Source organism: Macaca thibetana, chromosome 7, assembly GCF_024542745.1.
Source record: "Macaca thibetana thibetana isolate TM-01 chromosome 7, ASM2454274v1, whole genome shotgun sequence".
Classification (NCBI taxonomy): Eukaryota; Metazoa; Chordata; class Mammalia; order Primates; family Cercopithecidae; genus Macaca; species Macaca thibetana.
Window position 1 is genome coordinate 72,392,951 of NC_065584.1, and position 17,925 is coordinate 72,410,875.

The 17,925-nt window shown below is 49.9% G+C and overlaps 1 pseudogene; it reads left to right on the forward strand.

The window, feature by feature from the left end:
* Positions 1 to 13,726: 13,726 nt before the first annotated feature.
* On the forward strand, positions 13,727 to 14,681 carry LOC126959171 (60S acidic ribosomal protein P0-like; annotated as a pseudogene).
* Positions 14,682 to 17,925: the final 3,244 nt, after the last annotated feature.

Sequence of the window (17,925 nt, forward strand, 5' to 3'; positions counted from 1 at the left end):
ACTGTGTGCCACCCCCTCATCCCCAGCCTCCTTAGCTTCCAGCTCTTGCTTAGGGGTACCACCCTCCAGCGTCAAGCAAGGGTGGGGCCCTTCTCACCCACTTGGGCCCAGTCTCCCACCTTTCTAGGCTTCAGCTTTTCTTCTTTCTAGGTTCTAAACCTCAGAAAAGGTTCTGTCATCTGCATAAATCTTGAGGTAGCTGGGCCCAGTTAAGCACTGAAGGCTACCCTGGTTCCTTACTCTCTAGTTCTTCTCCCCATTTCTCATCCCCTTTTCTTTCTTTCTTTTCTTTTTTTTTTTTTTTTTTTTTTGTGATAGGGTCTCACTCTCTTGCCCAGGTTGGAGTGCAGTGGTGTGATCTCGGCTCACTGTAACTTCTACCTCCTGGGTTCAAGCGATTCTCCTGCCTCAGCCTCCCGAGTAGCTGGGACTACAGGTGCACACCACTACACCCAGCCAATCTATATATTTTTAGCAGAGATGGGGTTTCACCGTGTTGGCTAGGCTTGTCTCGAACTCCCGACCGCAAGTGATCCGCCTGCTTTGGCCTCCCATGGTCCTGGGATTACAGGTGTGACCCACCACACCCAGCCCTCCCTGCTTTTCTTTTCTTTTTGTTTTAAATGTATTATCTTTCTGTCCTGCCTGTTGGTTGGGTGACTGGAGCCTGGAGTTCCCTAAAGGAAAATTTTAGAAGGGAAACATTCTAGTCTGTAGAAAATCTTCAAATTCCTAAGCAAACAAGAGCAAAAGATCTCAAAGCAAACAGGCCAGCAGACGGAGAGCCTTCTTTAATGCACTTTGATTTCCTCCAAGAAGTTACAGATCATGTGGGGACAAGTAGGACTAAGAATGCCTAGAGAGAGGGAAGTGATATGAGGGGGAAATAATACGTCACATCAGCAACTTCCTTGAATTCGGTTCCTTGATTCCTTCTGCTTTCCTCATCCATGAGGATACGTTTCCTGTAGAGGCCATGTGTACCAAGCCCTTCCAGAAAGTAAGGATTTTTCTTTAAAGAGGGAACAAACTAGTCTGAGCAATCTGAAGACCTTCCCCTGGGGCCTGGAAATTCAGAAGGCTGGGAGCTTGGGTGGATTTGCATGGAAAGTTCAATTGCTACTGGAAGTGATTAAGTGGTGACAGAATTGAGTCTGTGAGATGGCTCTTCCTTCCCCCCCACTTCCCACCCCCGAACCCCCCCACCCCCCCACCGCCACCCCACCCCCGGCTTTCTGCCAGATTTTCATTAACTTGCCTTAAGTGTAGCTGAAATTTCATTTGGCAAGAAAAGTCTGAGTTGTGGAACTCCAGTCTGAAACATGCCCAAGAAACATTCCCCAGCCAAGAATATCCCAGGCTGTTTCCCCACTGAAAGAGAGCGTTACAGAAACTGAAACTGGACCTCACCTGTGTTTCCCTCCTAGAGAACTGCAACTCTCCATCCCATTCCTTCATTTGCCTCAAAAAGAACTATTCTCCAGGCCTCCCACCAAGGAGGAATAAGCCATGGCCTCTGCCCCAAAGAGCTCCTTGCTTAGGTGGAGAGGGAGACAGAGAAGTGCACAGAAAGGCATGGTGAGATGAGAGCCCATAGCACGAGAGCTGAGCCCAGGCACCAGCGCGGAGTGGGGGTGGGAGAGACCGGTCCAGAGCTCGCATTCCAGTTAGCTATTTACCTGCCAGTACTATATTATCTTATCCCATGCCCCAAGTGACTGTGGCAGGCACCCTTTTCACAGGGGGCAGGAAGTATGACCCAGCTTCAGCCAATCTGAGTCACTGAAAAGTAGGACTGGACCCTGAACACTGACATGAAAACAGGGCCAAGGCCCACAAACCGGCCAGCAATCCAGGTAAGTGTGACCAGGTGTGGGGGCTCACGCCTATAATTCCAGCACTTTGAGAAACTGAGGCAGGAGGATCATTTGAGCCCAGGAGGTCAAGACCAGCCTGGGCAATATAGGGAGAGCCCATCTCTACCAAAAAAAAAAATACATTAAGGCCTGACGTGGTGACTCACACCTGTAATCCCAGCACTTTGGGAGGCCGAGGCAGGCAGATCACTTGAGGCCAGAAGTTTGAGCCCAGCCTGACCAACATGGTGAAACCCCATCTCTACTAAAAATACAAAAATTAGCCAGCATGGCGGTGCACGCCTGTAATCCCAGCTACTCGGGAGGCTGAAGCAGGAGAATCGCTTCAACCCAGGAGAGGGAGGCTGCAGTGAGCTGAGATCACACCACTGCACTCCAGCCTGGGCAACAGAGCGAGACTCTGTCTCAAAAATTTTTAAAAAAAGTATATATATATACACACACACACACACATAAAAACATATATCATATGTGTGTGTGTATATATATATATATAAACTTTAAAAAGAAAACAGCAAAAAAAACCCAGCTAAGTATAATAAGGGAGATGGCTGACACAGCACAAGGCCAAAGGCATAATCATCAGGGCTCCAAGAAAGGAATAAAATCTTGAAGGAAATGTACTTGAAGGATGGAAATCTGGTTTTATTTTTTAATTTTTTTTTGAGATGAAGTTTCGCTCTTGTTGCCCAGGCTGGAGTGCAAATGGCGCGATCTCAGCTCACCACAACCTCCGCTGCCCGGGTTCAAGCAATTCTCCTGCCTCAGCCTCCTGAGTAGCTGGGATTACAGGCATGCACCATCACGCCTGGCTAATTTTGTAGTTTTAGTAGATACGGCATTTCTCCATGTTGGTCAAGCTGGTCTCTTTCTCCCTACCTCAGGTGATCCGCCCGCCTCAGCCTCCCAAAGTGCTGGGATTACAAGGCGTGAGCCACCGCGCCCGGCCGGAAACCTGGTTTTAAAATGAGCTTATTTGTACCTGTGGTATTAGATTGCTGCGGTGTGCAGGCTGACCTCTGACTAAGCATTGGAACTGGAAGGAGTGGAGAGGCAGCTGCTCCCTCTCTGTGACCGAGTCCCCACTGCCCATGGTGGAATATGAGAAGTCTTAACAAGCAGTTAACTGAAAAGCATCAGAGAAAATCTTAAATAATAATTTCCCCTTTAATATTGCTGTCATTCCATATATTTTTACAATTTCTTAAGTATAACCTATATGAAAAATAGTCAGCTACTTAAAGGTAAGTTTTTATTTTATTTACTTATGTTTTTGAGATACAGTCTCACTTTGTCACCCAGGCTGAGGTGCAGTGTCACAATCACGGCTAACTGCAGCCTCGACCTCCCAGGCTCAGGTGATCCTCTTACTTCAGCCTTCCAAGTAGCTGGGATTACAGACGTGTGCCACCACACAGGGCTATTTTTTGTATTTTTTGTAGAGAGGGGGTCTTGCCATGTTGCCCTGGCTGGTCTCCAACTCCTGGACTCAAGCTATCCTCCCACCTCAGCCTCCCAAAGGACTCCAGTAGTATGAGCCACTACGACTGGACTTCAAGGTAAACTTTTAAAAAACTTTTCAATTGACTGTGCGAGGTGGCTCAAGCCTGTAATCCCACTTTGGGAGGCTGAGGCCAGAGGACTGCTTGAGCCCAGGAGTTCGAGACCAGCCTAGCAATGCAGTGAGACTCTGTCTCTACTTACTTATTTATTTATTTTTATTTATTTATTTATTTATTTTTGAGACAGAGTCTCGCTCTGTCACCCAGGCTGGAGTGCAGTGGCACAATGTCTGCTCACTGCAAGCTGCGCCCCCCGGGTTCATGCCATTTTCCTGCCTCAGCCTCCCGAGAAGCTGGGACTACCGGTGCCAGCCACCATGCCTGGCTCATTTTTTTGTATTTTTAGTAGAGACTGGGTTTCGCCTTGTTCACCAGGACAGTCTCGATTTCCTGACCTTGTGATCCACCTGCCTCGGACTCCCAAAGTGCTGGGATTACAGGCAGCAACCACCGCTCCTGGCCTGTATTTATTTATTTAATATTTAATATTAAGTAATATTTAATATTTATTTAAAAATATAAATAAAGGTCGGGCACAGTGGCTCCCACCTGTAATCCCAGCACTTTGGGAGGCTGAAGCAGGTGGATCACCTGAGGTCAGGAGTTCGAGATCAGCCTGGCCAACATGGTGAAACCCCATCTCTACTAAAAATACAAAAATTAGCTGAGTGTGATGGTGGCAGCCTGTAATCCCAGCTACTCGGGAGACTGAGGCAGGAGAATCACCTGAATCCAGAAAACGGAGGTTGCAGGGAGTGGAGATGGTGCCATTGCACTCCAGCCTGGGCATCAAGAGTGAAACTCTGTCTCAAAAAAAGAAAGAAGAAAGAAAAGAAAGAAAGAAAGGAAAGAAAGAAAGGAAAGGAAGAAAGAAAGAAAGTCAGCCTGGGTCACATAGCCAGTAAATGGCAGAGCCAGGCTTGGGCAGGCTCTAGGTCTATATTCCTAACTTGGGGATAAAGCAGCTTCCAGGCCAGGCACACTCACTCACTCCTGTTATTCCAGCACTTTGGAAGTCTGAGGCGTGCAGATTGCTTGAGCCCAGGAGTTCAAGACCAGCCTGGACAACACAGTGAAACCCCATCTCTACAAAAATACAAAAAATTAGCTGGGCATAGTGGCACGCACCTGTAGTCCCAGCTACTCGGGAGGCTGAGGCTGGAAGATTTTGTGAGCCCAGGAGGTGGAGGCTGCAGTGAGCCAAGATGGTGCCACTGCACTCCAGCCTGGGCAACACAGCAAAACTCTGTCAGATAAAAAAAAAAAAAAAAAAAAAGAACGAAAGAAAGAAAAAGAAAAAAAGCAGCTTCCAAGCACGCACAGGAATTCCCACTAACAAAAGTGTTTTCAGGTCATCAATCGTCAATATGTTCCTTATGTATCTGTTGCTATCCTACCAAAATTGGGCAAATATTACAAAGGATGGTCTGAATTTCTGATGTTTTATGTTAACGGAAAACTGTCTCATGGAAACTATATAATAATGCAGAAAATGCAAGATCTGAGATCTCAGGAGACCGCAATAAACTGAACAATCCTGTGGGACTCAGATATCCTACTTCATCTCCTCTGAAATCTTTTTTTTTTTTTTTTTTTTTTTTTGAGATAGAGTCTTGCTCTGTCGCCTAGCCTGGAGTGCAGCGGCGCGATCTCGGCTCACTGCAAGCTCCACCTCCCGGGTTCACGCCATTCTCCTGCCTCAGCCTCCCGAATAGCTGGGACTACAAGCGCCTGCCGCCATGCCAGGCTAATTTTTTTTATTTTTAGTAGAGACAAGGGTTCACTGTGTTAGCCAGGATGGTTTCGATCTCCCAACCTCGTGATCTGCCCGCCTCGGCCACCCAAAGTGCTGGGATTACAGGCGTGAGCCACCATGCCCGGCTGAAATCTTTTTTTTTTTTTTTTTTTTGAGACAGAGTCTCACTCTGTCGCCCAGGCTGGAGTGCAGTGGCGCGATCTCGGCTCACTGCAAGCTCCGCCTCCCGGGTTCAGGCCATTCTCCTGCCTCAGCCTCCTGAGTAGCTGGGACTAAAGGCGCGCACCACCGCACCCGGCTATTTTTTGTATTTTTAGTAGAGACGGGGTTTCACCGTGGTCTCGATCTCCTGACCTTGTGATCTGCCCGCCTCGGCCTCCGAAAGTGCTGGGATTATAGGCTTGAGCCACCGCGCCCCGCCCGGCTGAAATCTTTACTATGGTTTCATACGGTGCTAAATAAAGGAAGTGAGGTGTGTCTGCTTCCAGGAGTTTCCAGTTGTGCAGTCTGGGTTTGGTTCTCACCAAGGCTCAGGTCTACCCAAAGTCACCACATTAAACATTTTGGTCAGACTTTTAAAAACTTCACAGTATTTTAATATTCATCTCTGGGGATGCCCCAAACAAACAAGCAAATGCAATTTTTTTTTTTTTTTTTTTTTTTTTTTTTGAGACCGAGTCTGGCTCGGTCGCCCAGGCTGGAGTGCAGTGGCGCGATCTCCACTCACTGCAAGCTCCGCCTCCTGGGTTCACACCATTCTCCTGCCTCAGCCTCCCGGGTAGCTGGGACTACAGGCGCCCGCCACCGCACCCGGCTAATTTTTGTATTTTTAGTAGAGACGGGGTTTCACCGTGTTAGCCAGGATGGTCTTGATTTCCTGACCTCATGATCCGCCTGCTTCGGCCTCCCAAAACGCTACAGGCCTGAGCCACTGCGCCCTGCCACAAATGCAACTTTTTAAGGATCAATGAATGAACTTCAGGTGAAGTGTTTTAGTACCAACTCAGTTTTAAGTTGATTTTTAACATTCTCCTTCGTAGGCCTTCCCACCTCCGTCATTGAGAGGCAATTTCCCAAGGCAGGACCTTGCCACGTGGCCCTCTGTATGTTGCCTAGCTACTGGGCAGCTGGCTCTATAGACTCTTCCATGTACATAAATTCAATCACTCTTTTCTCAAAACATAGAGTAAACCTCCGGTTTGAAAGAGGGACTCAAGCTTTAGATACACAAATATCCTGCAATCTACAAGTCAAACGGGAGTGGAAGCTTTCATTTCTTAGAGGCTAGAACCGGGAATAACAGTACCCCCAGCAGACAGACCATGAAGAGCTCTGTCTGTGTGTGCACAACTTCCCAGGCTTGAAATGTGTGCAGCAAGGATGTCCTCAAATGACTCTTGTGCACGTGGCCCTCCACCCATGGTCCCCACAGTGGGACCAGCTCCACACGCAGGGAAGGATGGAAAGGACACCCAGAGCCAACCTGGCCCTGGGGCCTCCCCTCCTGGCTTTCACGGCTCCTCAGATTGGGTCGGTCACACCGAAAGGACTTTCTGGAAGGAGGGCACCAGATTTTCTGTTCTGAGAAGATGGTGGAAGGCAGAGCTGAGTTCATTGCTTATGGAGGAGAGAGAACAGCCCTTGCACAGAGCCTCCATTGCAGCTGCCAGGGGAAGTGGAGAGGCTAGGATCTCACTGAGAATTTCAAGATTGGTTTAAGGAGGGCCTTTCAACGCAGGGGCTTGCTTGGGATTGGGGGAGATCATGATACAGTAGTTTCAGGTTGGTAGAAACAGCTAGGCGAGGGGTTTGAAATGTCTTAGGTGTGAAATGTCTGTTGATGCTTCTATTAAATAAAACTCACCTATTAAAGAGTTGATGGGCCTCTTGGGAAATTCCTGTAATAAACAATCAAGTTATTTGTCTGGGCAAGAGTCTTTTGGAATAGTAAAGTTATTGTACCAAAGACAGTGGGAGAAAAAATCACGGTAATGCAGACAATAAACTTGGGGGTAGAAGGGGATAGTTTCTGCCTCAATCTGACTAGTCATTAGGTCTAAAGACCTGAGGACTAGGACACAGGTCAAATATATTTCAATAAATTAAAAAGGTTAAAAATTCAGGAAGTGGACTTATGACAATGTTGGGGGGTCTGCTAAACAGGACAGGGAGCATGGAGGAGGGGTGCATTAAAAAACAAGCCTTGGGCCAGGCTCAGTGGTTCACACCTGTAATCCCAGCGCTTTGGGAGGCTGAGGCAGGCAGATCACGAGGTCAGGAGATCGAGACCATCCTGCCTAACGGGGTGAAACCCCATCTCTACTTAAAAAATACAACAAATTAGCTGGGCGTGGTGGTGGCACGCGCCTGTAGTCCCAGCCACTTGGAAGGCTGAGGCAGGAGAATCACTTGAACCCAAGAGGCGGAGGTTGTACTCAGCCGAGATCACACCACTGCACTCCAGCCTGGGCGACGGAGCGATACTCGGCCTCAAAAAACAAACAAAAAAACAAGCCTTACCTGTTTTAGAATCTCACCTATCACTGACAAGCCTTAGTTCCAATCCCATCACACTAATTGCGTGATGCAGAGGACCCAGGTAATCCAGCTATGGGTGAACAATAATGGTAGTAGGTGCCATTTATGAAACAATGACTATATGCCAGGCATATGTGATCATCACGGGGGACATTATTGAGGAAACCAAGGTTCAAAGAGGCTTAGTAATTTGTCTGAGGGGATGAAATCAAGAAAAGTGGCCATCCTGGGACTCAAACCTGCTCCCTTTGGCTCCAAAGCTCTTTGTTCCCAGACTGGTCAGGATGGGCCTCCTCACTTTGCTGAAGATGTTCAATGCTTCTCAACAGCTGCCATTTTCCACTGTGGCTTGTGTTAATCTTACATGGCCCTGGCCACCAAATAAACTTATTTTACTCTGAGAAGTCATTTGCTACTGTTTCTATTATATAAAATTTTCTCATAGGAAACACTGAAAATATACCTCATAGAGAGAGGCTACAATGTGCTAGCAGCCCTCACTCTCAGCGCCTCCTCGGCCTCGCCGTCCGCTCTGGCGGCGCTTGAGGAGCCCCTCAGCCCACCACCGCACCGTAGGAGCCCCTCTCTGGGCTGGCTGAGGCCAAAGCCTCCTCCCTCTGCTTGCGGGGAGGTGTGGAGGGAGATGCGCGGGCGGAACCGGGGCTGCGTGCTGTGCCCGCGGGCCAGCGTGAGTTCCGGAGAGCGCAGGCGTGGGCTCGGCAGGCCCCACACACGGAACAGCCTGCCAGCGCCACAGGTCCAGGGCAGTAAGGGGCTTAGCACCTGGGCCAGCTGCTGCACAGGTTGCTGAGTCCCCCAGCAGTGCCGGCCCGCTGGTGCCGTGCTCGAATTCTCCCCGAAGGCCTCCCCGCGGGGCAGGGCTCGGGACCTGCAGCCTGCTATGTCTGACCCGCCTCCCGCCTCCCGCCTCCCCCTCCCCCGTCCCCCCTCGCCCCTCCCCTCTCGCCCCTCCCCCCCCCCCCCCCCCCTCCCCCCTCGCCGCCCCCCCCCCCCCTCGCCCCCCCTCGCCCCCCCTCGCCCCCCCTCGCCCCCCCTCGCCCCTCCCCCCTCGCCCCCCCCTCCCCCCCCCCTCGCGGTGCCCCCCCCCTCGCCCCTCCCGCGGCGGTGGCCTCCCGCGCAGCCCGAGCCTCCCCAACAGGCGCCACCCCCTACTCCATAGCGCCCAGTCCCATGGACAGCCGAAGGGCTGAGGAGTGCAGGCGTGGCTCCGGCTCTGGACTGGCAGGCAGCTCCACCTGCAGCCCCTGTGCAGGATCCACTAGGTGAAGCCACCTGGGCTCCTGAGTCTAGTGGGAACTTGGAGAGCCTTTATGTCTAGCTAAGGGATTGTAAATACACCAATCAGCACTCTGTGTCTAGCTCAGGGTTTGTAAATACACCAATCAGTACTTTGTGTCTAGCTCAAGGTTTGTAAATACACCAATTGGTACTCTGTATCTAGCTAACCTACTGGTGACTTGGAGGACTAGCACTCTGTGACTCTTGTGTCTAGCTCAAGGATTGTAAACGCACCAATCAGCACTGTGTCAAAACGGACCAATCAGCTCTCTGGAAAGTGGACCAATCAGCTCTCTGTAAAATGGACCAGTCAGCAGGATATGGGTGGGGCCAGATAAGGGAATAAAAGCAGGCTGCCAGCGGCAGCCAGGTGCAACGTGGTTGGGTACCCTTGAATGTTGTAGAAGCTTGGTGGTTTTGTTCTGTGCAATATGTTGTTGCTCATTGGGTTTACGCTGCTTTTATGAGTTATAGCACTCACTGGCAAAGGTCTGCAGCTCAACTTCTGAAGCCAGTGAGACCATGAATGCACCAGGAAGAATGAACAACTCCAGATGCGCTGCCTTAAAGAGCTATGATACTCACCGCGAAGGTCTGCAATTTCACTCCTGACAGCGAGGCCACGAACCCACTGGAAGGAAGAAGCTCCAGACACATGTGAATGTCTGAAGGAACAAACTCCGGACACACTAAGGTCCAGACACATCTGAATGTCTGAAGGAACAAACTCCAGACCCACTATCTTTAAGAAGTGTAACACTCACCGCGAGGGTCCGCAGCTTCATTCTTGAAGTCAGTGAGACCAAGAACCCACCAATTCTGGGACACGGTAGGAGTGTGTGAAAAGTGACAGATGCTGTAAGTCCATAGGAAACAGCATGAGCACAGCTGTCTTAGACTGTTCAGGCTACTACAGCCGAATTCCATAGACTGGGTTGGTTGCTTATGAACAATAGAAATTTATTTTTCTGGCTTGGCGTGGTGGCTTGCAGTTGTAATCCCAGCACTTTGGGAGGCTGAGGCGGGCAGATCACAAGGTCAATAGTTCGAGATCAGCCTGGCTGACATGGTGAAACCCCGTCTCTACTAAAGATACAAAAAATGTGCCGGGCATGGTGGCACACACCTACAATCCCAGCTACTGAGGAGGCGAAAGCAGGAGAATCACTTGAATGTGGGAGGTGGAGGTTGCAGTGAGCAAGATCATGCCATTGCACTCCAGGCTGGGCGATAGGGTGAAAAAAAAAAAATTTATTTTGTCACAGGTTGCGAAGTCCAAGATCAAGATGCTAGCAGGTTCTGTCTGGAGAGGGCCAGCTTTTTGTTTGAAAATGATGCCTTCTTGCTGTGTCTGTACGTGGTGGAAAGGGCCAGCTAGCTTGCTGGGGCCTCTTCCATAAGGGCACTAATCCCATTCATGAGGGCTCCATCCTTATGACCTAATCACTTCCCAAGGCCCCACCTGACACCATCACCTTGGGGATTAAGATTTCAACATAGTGATTTTGAAGGGACGCTAACATTCAGTTCATTGCGGTAGCCTTGGATGCAGTCTTGGCCCACTAGGCTTTAGTAGAGGAAAGGCCTCCTTGCTGCTGGCAAAGAGGCTCCAGCCAGCTCTGGTCCCAGCTCAGGACACTATCCCAGGAGAGTATTTTTTTCTTTTTGGAGACAAGGTCTCACGCTGTCACCTAGGCTGGAGTGCAGTGGCATGATCATGGCTGACTGCAGCCTCAGTCTCCTGGGCTTAAATGATCCTCCCACCTCAGTCTCCTAAATGCATGGGATTCTAGGTGCATGTCACCAAGCCTAGCTAATTTTTTTTTTTTTTTTTTTTGAGAAAGAGTCTCTCTCTGTTGCCCAGGCTGGAGTGCAGTGGCGCAATCTTGGCTCACTGCAACCTCCACCTCCCAGTTTCAAGTGATCCTCCTGCCTCAGCCTCCTGAGTAGCTGGGATTACAGGCATGCACCAACACACGTAGCTAATTTTTGTTTTTTTAGTAGAAGTGGGGTTTCACCATGTTGGCCAGGCTGGTCTCGAACTCCTGACCTCAAGTGATCCTCCTGCTTTGGCCTCCCAATGTGCTGGGATACAGGCGTGAGCCATTGCACCCAGCCCTGGGATGGTTTTTGACAGCAGAAACCGACCAGCAAAGGAGAAAAAACTCTGCCTCCTCAGAGGCTGCAGGGAAGCCATGGCTGAGGTAATTGATTAAATTTTGAGCCCATTTCCAGCTGACCCACTGGGGTGGAGATGGGTATAGAATGAAGACGCCTGCAAGGCCTGTCTGACGTGGGAAGGCTGGGTCCTGGGAAGGCCAACAACCAGAAACACCCCGGGTGGCTCTCAGAGACAGCTTTCAGAGCAATCAGTCATTCCCATTTGAGGTTCAGACCAACCTGGCTCCCACTGGAGGCCCTACTCTCTACACCATGTAACCCTGGACTAGTGGCTTAACCTCTCTGAGACTCCATTCCTCATCTCTAAAGCAGGGTGACCGCAGCTGCCTTGCAGAGTGGCTGTGAGGCTTAGTTATCACTCATGATGTCTGTAAAGCTCTGGCAAAGTGCCTGATACATAGTAGGCACTCAGTAGGTGACAGCTTTGATTAGGATGATTAATTATCACTAATGTGAAGAGCTCTGACAGCCCTCCCTGTAGGCACATTGTTCCCTGTAAGGCAGCACTTCCTGTTCCCCTACTCATAGGGTAGCCAGGACCTGAGGAACCAGATACTCTAAGGATAAACTGGAACATCTAGTCTTCCCTCTTGACCTTCCCTGAACTTGTCCCTTGCCACGGGGGAGCCCCCTTCACCATGCCCTTCCCAGCCTCCAATACCTGCTCAGCGCAGCCGTGACCCACAGGAGCTGCTTGAGACTGGGGGGCATGACCCACCAGGCGGAGGCATGAAACTGAGGGCTGTCATGGGCCCACCCCAGGTGCAAGCCTGGAAGGCCCTGGACCTCTGGGAGTCCCCTCAAGTCATGGAAGGTGACAGAAGCCTCTGCTCCTGTGGTCAGCAATGGGCCAGGTGGCAGATTGCTGACAGTAACGGGGATACGACTCAGTAGGGAAGCTGGAGCTGGTTAAAGAGAGAGATGAACACTCCCTCCTGGGGCCTTGCCTGGAGCCCTTTGTGAGGGGGGCAGCAAATCAGGCAGAACCTTGGGCCCTCAGCCCTCCACATCCTGCCTCTGTAATGCAGAAAGTGGGCTTTCATTATAAACACTTTCCTTTTCTTCTACCACTGGTGGGAAAGGCGGGGAAGGAGAGAGCCTCCTCCAGTGGTAGCACTAGCTGGAAGAGAATGAGGGAGGGAGGAAGGCTGCATACCCGCAAATGCCCCTCCTTGTGCTTTGCTATTCAGCAGAAGGGGAAAGCTCGACACCGTTGGAACGGTGCAATCCTGGCTGGGCCTGGTGGCTCACCCCTGTAATCCCAGCACTTTGGGAGGCCAAGGCGGGTGGATCACCTGAGGTCAGGAGTTTGAGACCAGCCTGGCCAACACAGTGAAACCCCGTCTCTACCAAAAATACAAAAATTAGCCCAGCATGGTGGTGCACGCCTGTAGTCCAGCAACTTGGGAGGCTGAGGCAGGAGAATGGTTTGAACCCCGGAGGCAGAAATTACAGTGAGCTGAGATCGTGCCACTGCACTGCAGCTTGGGTGACCGAGCGAGACTCCTTTTCAAAAAAATAATAAATAAATAAATAAATAAATAAATAAATAAATAAATAAAAGGATAGTGCAATCCTACCAATAAACTCAAAACCACACCAATGTGTTCTCCCCACCAAGATTCTTGGTTATAAGCCAAAGAAACTAATGCTGGATACTTTGGACAGAAAGGAGATTTGTGGGTCAAGCATGGTGGCTCATGCCTGTAATCCCAGGACTTTGGGGGACCGAGGTGGGTGGATCACTTAAGGTCAAGAGTTCAAGATCATCCTGGCCAACATGGCAAAACTCCGTCTCTACTAAAAATACAAAAAACTATCTGGTGTGGTGATGGGCACCTGTAACCCCAGTTACTCAGGAGGGAGGCTGAGGCAGGAGAATCACTTGAACCCAGGAGGTGGAGGTTGCAGTGAGCCGAGATTGTGCATGAGACTCCATCTCAACAACAACAACAACAAAAAAAAAAAAAAAAGAGAGAGATTTGTGAAAAGGATCTCGGGGAGCCTTAAGAATCTCCAGGTGACCTGGAGAGCAAGAGAGATTCGCTGAGCTCACTCCTGCAGCCTACCTCCCGCAACCCCTCATGCTGTGCCCAGAATGCATACAGGTTTTCCCATTGTTGCCTCTGATTCAAGGTCTGGGCAGCCTCCGTCAGATGCCACACAAGGTAGGCTGGGAAAGTGAGTGTCTTGTATTTGTGCTTCAAGTCAGTGCATCCCCTAAACATAGGAAATGGGTCCAGATGACAAATTTGAGTGACAAATGTCCCAAGATGTCAACAGTGGTTATTGCTGGGTGGTTGTCTTCTATGGCATTTTTAAAAAGTATTATTTAGAAGTTCAAATATACACAAATGTAGACACAATATTAAAATAGACACCATCTCCAGCTTTGTTATCAGCTCACAGGCAATCGTGATATTGTGAAAATATATATTTGGGCCTTCTCTCACCAGGCGTCCTTGTGGAAGTGACATGATGTTTAAACCCTGCACAACAATCCCTGACCCACTGCCGTGATGCCCAGGGAAAACAGGGCAACCTGGAAGTCCAACTACTTCCTTAAGATCATCCAGCTTTTGGATAATTATCCAAAATGTTTCATCATGAGAGCAGACACTGTGGGCTCCAAGCAGACACAGTAGATCCACTCTTCCCTCCAAGGGAAGGCCATGGTGCCGACGGGCAGGAACACCATGATGCGCAAGGCCACCCAAGGACACCTGGAAAACAGCCCAGCTCTGGAGAAACTGTTGCCTCCTCTCCAGGGGAATGTGGGCTTTGCGTTCACCAAAAAGTACCTCACTGAGATCAGGGACCTGCTGCTGGCCAATAAGGTGCCAGCTGCCGCCCGTGCTGGTGCCATTGGCCCATGTGAAGTCACTGTACCAGCCCAGAACACTGGTCTGGGGCCCGAGAAGATTTCCTTTTTCCAGGCTTTAGGCATTACCACTAAAATCTCCAGGGGCACCACTGAAATCCTGAGTGATGTGCAGCTGATCAAGACTGGAGACAGAGTGGGAGCCAGCGAAGCCACACTGCTGAACGTGCTGAACATCTCTTCCTTCTCCTTTGGGCTGGTCATCCAGCAGGTGTTCAACAATGGTAGCATCTACAACCCTGAAGTGCTTGACATCACAGAAGAAACTCTGTATTCTGGCTTCCTGGAGGGTGTCTGCAATGTTGCCAGTGTGTCAGCAGACTGGCTACTCACCTGTTACATCAGTACCCCATTCTATCATCAGTGGGTACAAAGGAGGCCTGGCTCTGTCTGTGGAGACTGATTATACCTTCCCACCTGCTGAAAAGATCATGACCTTCTTGGCTGATCCATCTGCCTTTGTGGCTACTGCCCCTGTGGCCACTACCACCACCGCTGCTTCTGCTGCTGCGGCAGCCCCGAATAAGTTTGAAGACGAGGAGTTGGAGGAGTTGGACGAGGATATGGGATTTGGTCTCTTTGACTAACCACCAAAAAGCAACCAACTCAGCCAGCTTTATTTGCGAAACAAGGAAATAAAGGCTTACTTCTTTTTTTTTTTTTTTTTTTTTTTTTTAACAAAAATGTATATTCATCTTTGGTCTTCATCTGGTTTCCTGGCATACAACTCCTGAAATCCTAGAATCTCTAAAGTAACATGCTGTTTTCGTATACTAATGAGTTAACTGCTGGTTGGCCACCCCTAGCAGCTTGCCGGTCACTGGAAAGACCAAGGAAGGATCAGAGGGTTGGACTTTCAGTCCCACCCCTGCCTAACCTCCAGGGAAGGGAGGGGGGCTGAAGGTCAAGTGGATCACCAATAGCCATGGTTTAATCAATCATTGCCTACTAATGACACTTCCATACAAACCAAAAAGATGGGATTCAGGGAGCCTCCAAGTAGCTGAACACATGGAGGTTTCTGGAGGTTGATGTGCGGGGGAGGGCATGGAAACTCCACGCCCCTTTCCACATGCCTGGCCCTGTACATCTCTTTATCTGTATCCTTTGTAATATCCTTTATCATAAACCGTTAATAGAAGTATCTGAGTTCTGTGAGCCACTCTAGCAAATTAATTGAACTCAAGGAGAGGGTCTTGGGAACCCAGATTTACAGCTGTCCGTCAGAAGCACAAGCAAAACAACCTGGGCCTTGTGATTGGTGTCTGAAGTCTTATAGGACTAAGCCCCCAACCAGTGGGATCTGAGGCTGTTTCCCAGGTAGACAGTGTCAGAATTGAGCTGAATTCTGCTACTTGCTTGGTGTATGGGGAGATACCCCCACACATCTGGTCACTGAAGTATCTGTGTTGTTTAGTAAGAAAATAGGGAGAGCACTTTGGTTTGTTTTTTTTCTGTATCCTCAGAGCAATTTTATTTCATTTATACTTTTATCCATCTCTGTTTCCCCATTTCAAAGTGATACAGGAGTTAAGAAGAAATTACTTAGGCAGATAGTGAGGGTAGGGAAGTCCTCGGTAAAGTTTTCCTTTTAATGAAAAGCAGCACCAAATTATTTTCCTTTCTAACAAAGAGCAGCCTGTAAAATCTAGCTGCAGGGACATAGACGCCAGCAATTGTGCCAGTCATGTTCAAGATGGCGGCTCCATCTTCCCTTCTCTCTATCAGCCAGGTGTACAGTAAGGAGCAGACAACGGCGCTGGTCAACAGGAGAGTTCATTTACATAATAAGATTAGGGCAGGGTGTCCAGCATTCCTCATGCTATGTAAATGTCATACTTGATTGAACGAATCTGTGAGCCCTGTGTAAATCAGACACCGTTTCCTCAAACCTGCCTGTAAAATGTGGCACATCTGCTGCCTGCTTGTTTTTTCCTCTGGGAGACTTCTCTCTCTTGTAGAGAACTGTTTCTCTTTCTCTTCTCTTCTGCTTATTAAACCTCCATTCCTAAACTCCTCGTGTGTGTCCATGTCCTAAATTCTCCTGGCACCAGACAAAGAACCCCAGAGTATGTACCGCAGACAACATAGCTGCTTCAAAAGAAAGCAGCAGTCGTCCTATCATATAGTCATCCCTATTTTAGTACTTATCCCTGAAAGAGAAGGACTACACTTTAAAAATATAACCTTTACCCCTTTCCTCACTTTCCCTCCCCTCACCTTCTTTAAAAAACAAAAAGAAAACTATAACTTAATACTACAATCACACTTTAAAAAACTAACAATAGTGCAGGCACCTTGGTTCTTGCCTGTAATCTCAGAACTTTGGGAGGACAAGGTGGGAGGATTGCTTGAGCCCAGGAGTTTGAGACCAGCCTGGATAGCACAGTGAGGACTCATCTCTACGAAAACTAAACAAAATTAACAGTGTCATGGCACACGTCTTTAACACCAGAGGCTGAGGTGGGAGGATCCCTTGAGCCCAGGAGGTCAAGGCTGCAGTGAGCTGAGATCACGCCACTGCACTCCAGCCTGGGCGACAGAGCCAGACCCTCAAACCAAAACAAAGCAGGGAGACTTACTCTCTTTTTAATGTTTTCCTTTATTACTTTATCAGAAAAAAAATAAGGCTATTAACATTTAAAATTTGTTCTCAAAAACATTCGTCCGCAGGTGAGCATGCCCCAAATACCCAGAGGAAAAAGGCCAGTTGGGGACGCAGCCTAACCCAGTGGGGATGGGTAAGCCCCCGCAGTGAGGGGTGCGGAGGGCCTCAGAGCCAAGATAGTGACAGGGTGGGTGAGGCCTGGGCCTCCTGGCCAGCTCCACTCTGAGGAGATTTGCCTGTCTGTCCTCTCTGCAGGAGCCTTCCTCCGTGTGTCTTGCCAACGGCAAGAGGCGAGAGAGCTCGGCGGGGAGCCAAGCTGCTCATGGGTGACAGGCCCCGAACCAGAGACAGGCCCTCAGCCAATCTCCAACTCCCTCCCTCCCTCCCTCTCTTTATGCACACACTCCCAGGGAGAGGACTCTGGTCTAATTATATCCTGGGAAGTGGGGCATGTTTCACAGCATGTTTAACTCCTGAGAGCCCTGTGCTAAAATCCTGGATGGGTCTAGACAGCTCAAGGCAATGACCTGAAAGGGGGCCATTCTTGTAAGCTGGAGAGACAGCCCAGGGGGTGCCCACCTCACACCAGAGCTTGGTCGGTAGACTGCAATGGTCAGGTGATGAGACTGTAGGGTGAGGGAGGCCCTGCAGGCAGCAGCTCACACAGAGGCAGGGCCTGTGGCATCACAGAACTCCAGACTCCGCACGCTGGCCAGGCCTTTGTCCACACAGCAGGCGCCAAGGAAGAGCTCTGTGCCTCTGTGGGGCTGGCATCAATGCCTGTCTCCTTTTTCCTGAGGTTCCACAGTGCAAGCCACCTGTGCCCACCTGGCTCATGGGATTGCAATGACGAAGGTGGAGAAAGGGGGCTTTTGGATGGTCCCTCCATGACCTCTGCCACGGCTGGGGCCTCACAAAAGGATAAAGTGAACAAAAGTCAGGAGGGCCTTTGCAGAGCATCCGTCCCACTGTGCGGAACGGCCAGCGGCCGCCTGACCCAGCCCAGGCCTTCTGTAGATGGCAGCAACCCCGGCGGGGGGAGGTCAGTGACTGCCCGAAACTAAGGCAGTTGACTGTAGCACTGACAGATCCAGAGAGCCAACCCCCCACCCCGAACTCTCACCAAGCTACAGACAGGGTTTCCATCGGGAGAAGGCTGCCAGGCGACCTGCCTGGAGCCCCTCAAGGAGAACACAGGGCTTCTCCAGTCACAGGGCAGGGGC